The following is a 6,000-nucleotide window of genomic DNA, read 5'->3' as shown; positions in this document are numbered from 1 at the left end:
AAAAGACCCATTTATACATACTCTCTGCTTTCTGCCAGCCAGCCAATCTTCTATCCATGCTAATATGTTACCCCCTATACCAGGCGCTTTTATTTTCCACCAAAAGTCTTTGATGTGGCACCTTATCAAATACCTTCTGGAAATCCAAGTACAGCACATCTACAGGCTCCCCTATATCCACTGCACATGTTACTCCTTCAAAAAACTCCAGTAAATTGGTTAAACATGATTTTCCTTTCACAAAACCATACTGACTCTTCCCTATTGCCTTGAGCTCTTCTAAGTGCCCAGCAATAACCTCCTTAATGATCGAATCTAATAACTTCCCCACGACAGATGTCAAGCTAAATAGCCTATAGTTTCCTGTTTCCTGCCTCCCTCCCTTCTTGAACAGAGGGATTATATTTACTACTTTCCAATCTGATTAAACCTTTCCAGAATCTGGCAAATTTTGGAAAATTAACACAGCACATCAACTACCTCATTAGCCACCTCTTTTAAGTCCCTAGGATGTAGTCCATCGAGACCTGGAGACTTGCCAGCCCCCAGCTCCATCAATTGGTTCAGTACCATTTCCCTAGTGGTTTCAATTTCACCAAGTTCCTCTCTCCCTTTCACCTCCTGATTTACAGCTGTTCCTGGAATGTTTTTTGTATCCTCTACAGTGAACACAGAAGCAAAATATTTGTTCATTTCTTCCACTTCCACAAGCTTCCTGATTATCTCCGATTAACTCCCTGCTGTCACTCTCTAGAGAACTAACACTCACTCTACTCAATCTTTTCCTGTTTAAATACTTGTAGAAACCTCTTGCTATCCGTTTTAACATTTCTAGCTAGCTTCCCCTCATAGTCTAATTTCTTTCTCCTGATTTAACCTTTTAGCCATTCTCTGCTGTTCTTTATATTACATAAGAGCATAAGAACAAGGAGCAGGAGTAGGCAATTCAGCCCCTCGAGCCTGCCCCACCATTCAATACGATCATGGCTGATCTCATTTTGGCCTCAACTCCAATTTCCTGCACTCTCCCCATAACCTTTCAACCCGTTACTAATTAAAAACTCTCGTTCTAGAATGCCCCACAAGGGGAAACATCCGCTCCACGTCTACTTTGTCTATCCCCTTTAGCATCTTATATACCTCAATTAGATCTCCTCTCATCCTTCTAAACTCTAGCGAGTATAGACCTAAACTGCTCAATCTCTCCTCATAAGACAAGCCCCGCATCGCTGGAATCAATCTAGTGCACCTTCTCTGAACCACCTCCAATGCAACTACATCCTTCCTCAAGTAAGGGGACCAAAACTGTGCACAGTGCTCCAGGTGCGGTCTCACCAATACCTTGTACAGTTACAACAACACTTCCCTATTTTTATACTCTATTCCTTTAGCAATAAATGCCAAAATTCCATTTGCCTTCCTTATTACCTGCTGTACCTGCATACTAGCTTTCAGTGACTCATGCACGAGGACACCCAGATCCCTCTGCACTGAAGCATTCTGAAGTTTCTCTCCATTTAAATAATAAGTCGCCTTTTTATTCTTCTGAACAAAATGAATAATCTCACACTTATCCACATTAAACTCCATCTGCCAAATTTTGGCCCATTCACCTAACCTGTCCATATCCATTTGTAAATTTCTTATTTCTTCATTGCAACTTACTTTCCCACCTATTTTAGCTATAGTACCTTCTATCCCTGTAATACAGATATACTATATCTACAGGATCCCCATTATCCACTTTGCTTGTCACATCTTCAAAGAACTCTAGGAAATTAGTCAAACACGATTTACTCTTCATAAAACCATGCTAACTCTGATGGATTGCATTTTGACTTTCCAAATGCCCCATTACTACTTCCTTAATAATGGATTCCAACAATTTCCCAACAACAGACGTTAAACTAACTGGTCTATAGTTTCCTACTTTCTGTCTCCCCCTTTTTTGAATAAGGACGTTATATTAGCAACTTTCCAATCCACTGGAACCTTTCCAGAATCCAGGGAATTTTGGAATATTTTAGCCAATGCATCCACTATCTCTGCTGTCACTTCCTTTAAGATCCTGGGATGTAGGCCATCAGATCCTGGGGACTTGTCACCCTTTAATCCCAATAGTTTGCTCAGTACTTTTTCTCTAGTGATGGTGATTATTCTAAGTTCCTCCTTCTCTATGTCCTCTGTAATACCTGTTACTATTGGGGTGGTCCTAGTGTTCTCCACCGTGAAAACTGAGGCAAAATATTGATTAAGCGTCTCATTCCCCATTATTAACTCTCCCGGCTCATCCTCTGAGGGACCAACATTCACTTTAGCTACTGTCTTTCCTTTTATATACTTGTAGCAGCTTTTGCTATCAGTTTTTACATTTTGCGCTAGTTTTCTTTCATAATTTACCTTTGCTCTTTTTATTTTTTTTTAGTAACCCTTTGTTGATTTTTAAAAGTTCCCCAATCTTCCAGCCTGTCACTGACCTTTGCAATTTGGTGTGCCTTAGTTTTTGCCTTTATGTTATTTTAACTTCCTTGCTTAGCCATGGATGTTTTTTCCCCCTCTTACCCCTTTTCTTCCTCATTGACTTGGGAGGAATTGAATATCTCCTTAAATATCTGCCACTGTTCATCAGCTGTCCTACCCCGTAGTCTTCCTGCCCAGTCCACTAGGGCCAAATGTGCCCTCATGCTTATGTAATGACCTTTGTTTAACTCCAGAACACTAGTGTGAGTCTCAAGCTTCTCGCTCTCAAACCGAATTTGAAATTCTAGCATGCTATGATCACTCTTCCCTAGAGGATCCTTTACTATGAGATTATTAATTAATCCCATCTCATTACACAAAACCAAATCCAGAATAGCCTGCGTCCTGGTTGGTTCCACAACATATTGCTCCAGGAAAGAATCTCTAAGACACTATGAACTGTCCCTCAAGGCTACCCTTGCCAATTTGATTAGTCCAGTCTATATGCATATTAAAATCACCCATGATTATTGCCATGCCTTTCTTACATGTTCCCAGTATTTCCTGGTTTATACTGTGCCCTACTGCTAAACTACTGTTTGGGAACCTATAGCTTACTCCCACCAGGGACTTCTTTCCCTCGTTATTTCTTATTTCTACCCAGACTGACTCTACATCTTGCTCTCCAGTGCCGATATATCCTTCACTATAGCACTGTTCAATCATCTGTCCTTTCACTTATCTTTGCGGAGTTGTTTGCTTTTTTCTTAAGTTTGATGCTTTCCTTAACTTTAGTTAACCACAGCTGGTGGGTCCTCCCCTTACAAGTAGGAATTACACAGTAAATGGCAGAACCCTTAAGTGCATTGACAGACAGAGGGATCTGGGTGTACAGGTCCACAGGTCACTGAAAGTGGCAACGCAGGTGGATAAGGTAGTCAGGAAGGCATATGGCCTGCTTGCCTTCATCGGCAGGGGTCTTGAGTATAAAAGCTGGGAAGTCATGCTGCAGCTGTATAAAACATCGGTTAGGCCACACTTGGAATATTGCGTGCAATTCTGGTCACCACATTAACAGAAGGATATGGAGGTGTTGGAGAGGGTACAGAGGAGGTTTACCAGGACGCTGCCTGGTCTGGAGGTTATTAGCAATGAGGAGAGGTTGGAGAAACTTGGATTGTTCTCACTAGAGCGACGCAGATTGAGGGGCAACTTGATAGAAGTTTACAAAATTATGAGTAGCATGGACAGAATAGATAGTCAGAAGCTTTTTCCCAGGGTGCAAGAGTCAATTACTAGGCGACATAGATTTAAGGTGAGAGGAGAAAACTATAGAGGAGATGTATGGGGCAAGTTTTTTACACAGAGGGTAGTGAGTGTCTGGAATTCGCTGCCAGAGGAGGTGGTGGAAGCAGGTACGATAGTGGTGTTTAAGAGGCAGCTTGACAAATATATGAATAGGATGGGAATAGAGGGATACGGACCCTGGAAGTACTAAATGTTTTAGCTGACGGACAATATGATCGGCGCAGGCTTGGAGGGCCGAAGGGCCTGTTCCTGTGCTGTACTTTTCTCTGTTCTTTGTTCTTAGAATTTTTCTTTATAGTAAGAATGTACTTATTCTGAATACTCTAAAATATCCCCTCAAATGTCTGACACTGCTTCTCTATTGATCTATCCTCCAGCCTAGTTTCCCAGTTCACTTCAGCTAGCTCAGCTTTCACCCTCATACAGTTGCCCTTATTTAAGATACTAGTCTTAGACCCACTCTTCTCTCTTTCAAACTGGATGTAAAATTCAATCATATTGTGGTCACTGCTACCCAGGGGTGCTTTATTCTGAGGTCATTAATTAATCCTGTCATATTACACAATGCCAAGTATAATATTATCTGCTCTCTGGTTGGTTCCAGAATGTGCTACTCTAAGAAACTAACTCGAAAACATTCTATGAACTCCTCACCCTGTCTACTACTGCCAATCTGATTTTTCCAGTTTACATGTAGGTTAAAATCACCCATGATTACTGCCATCCCTTTATCACAAGCACACAATCTTTCTTATTGTTTACTTTGTCCTACATTATGGTCACTGTTAGGGGCCCTGTAGGCCACTCCCATTCCTTTCCCCTACCATTCCTCATCTCCACTCAAAGCAATTCTACATCCTGATCTCCTGAACCAAGTCCATCTCGAACTATTGCAGCGCTACCCCTCCACCTTTAACTAGCTTCCTGTTCCGCTTGAATATTATATTCAGGACCCAATCCTTGTCATCCTGCAGCCACTTCTCAGTAATGGCCATCAGGTTATATTTATTTACTTCAATGTGCACTATCAATTTGTCTACTTTGTTATGGATTTTATTTTTATTCATTCACGGGATGTGAGCTTCGCTGGCTAGGCCAGCATTTATTGCCCATCCCTAATTGTCCTTGAGAAGGTGGTGGTGAGCTGCCTTCTTGAGCCGCTGCAGTCCATGTGGTGTAGGTACACCCACAGTGCTGTTAGGGAGGGAGTTCCAGGATTTTGACCCAGCCACAGTGAAGGAATGGTGAAATATTTCCAAGTCAGGATGGTGAGTGACTTGGAGGGGAACTTCCAGGTGGTGGTGTTCCCATGTGTCTGCTGCCCTTGTCCTTCTAGATGGTAGCGGTCGTGGGTTTGGAAGGTGCTGTTGAAGGAGCCTTGATGAATTCCTGCAGTGCATCTTGTAGATGGTGCACACTGCTGCTGCTATTGGTAATGCAGAGATTATTACCTTTGAGGTTCTGCTTTTAATTTGGGACCTAGCTCCTCATACTGACTTTGCAGAACCTCTTTCCTAGTCCTGTCTATGTCATTGGTATGTATATGGACCACGACAACCGGTTCCCCACCCCACCACACACACAGGTTCCTCTCCAGCTCTGAACAGGTGTCCCGAATCCTTGCACCAGGCAGGCAACACAGCCGTCTAGACTCTCACTCTTCACTACAGAGAAGAGTGTTAATCCCCCTCACTACACTGTCCCCTACCACCACTACATTCCTTTTTGCTCCTTCCACTTGAATGGCTTCCTGTCCCACGGTGCCATGGTCAGTTTGTTCATCCACCCTGCAGTCCCCACTCTCATCCAAACAAACTGAGAGAACTTCAATCCTACTGGGCAACTGCAAGGGCTGAGGCTCCTGTACTCCTGCCCTCCGGGTCCCCTTTCCTGCCTCACTCGCAGTCCCACCCTCCTGTCCCTGGCCACTGATCAAATCAGAAGACCCCATCCTAAGGGGTGTGAGCACCTCCTGGTATAAAGCATCCAGGTAATGTTTCCCCCTCCCTGATGTGTCGCAGTGTCTGCAGCTCGGCCTCCAGCTCACTGACTCTGAGCCAAAGCTCCACAAGTCACAGACGTGTTTCCCCTGGATCACAGTGTTACTCAGGAGCACCCACATGCTGCAGCCTTGACACATCACCTGTCCTGCCATCCTTAATGTCTTTTAAATAATTACTTAATTATATTAATCATTTATTTATGTTGCTTTCTTATATATTTTGTTAACTT

The 6,000-nt window shown here is 43.1% G+C and overlaps 1 protein-coding gene across 2 annotated transcripts in view; it reads right to left on the bottom strand.

The window, feature by feature from the left end:
• LOC121279203 (potassium voltage-gated channel subfamily H member 6-like) overlaps positions 1-6,000 on the bottom strand; it is a 497,300-nt gene that overhangs the window by 49,052 nt on the left and 442,248 nt on the right. The window lies entirely within an intron of this gene.

Source organism: Carcharodon carcharias, chromosome 6 (assembly GCF_017639515.1).
Source record: "Carcharodon carcharias isolate sCarCar2 chromosome 6, sCarCar2.pri, whole genome shotgun sequence".
In the NCBI taxonomy this organism is placed as follows: Eukaryota; Metazoa; Chordata; class Chondrichthyes; order Lamniformes; family Lamnidae; genus Carcharodon; species Carcharodon carcharias.
This window is presented reverse-complemented; position numbering and strand designations above follow the sequence as displayed.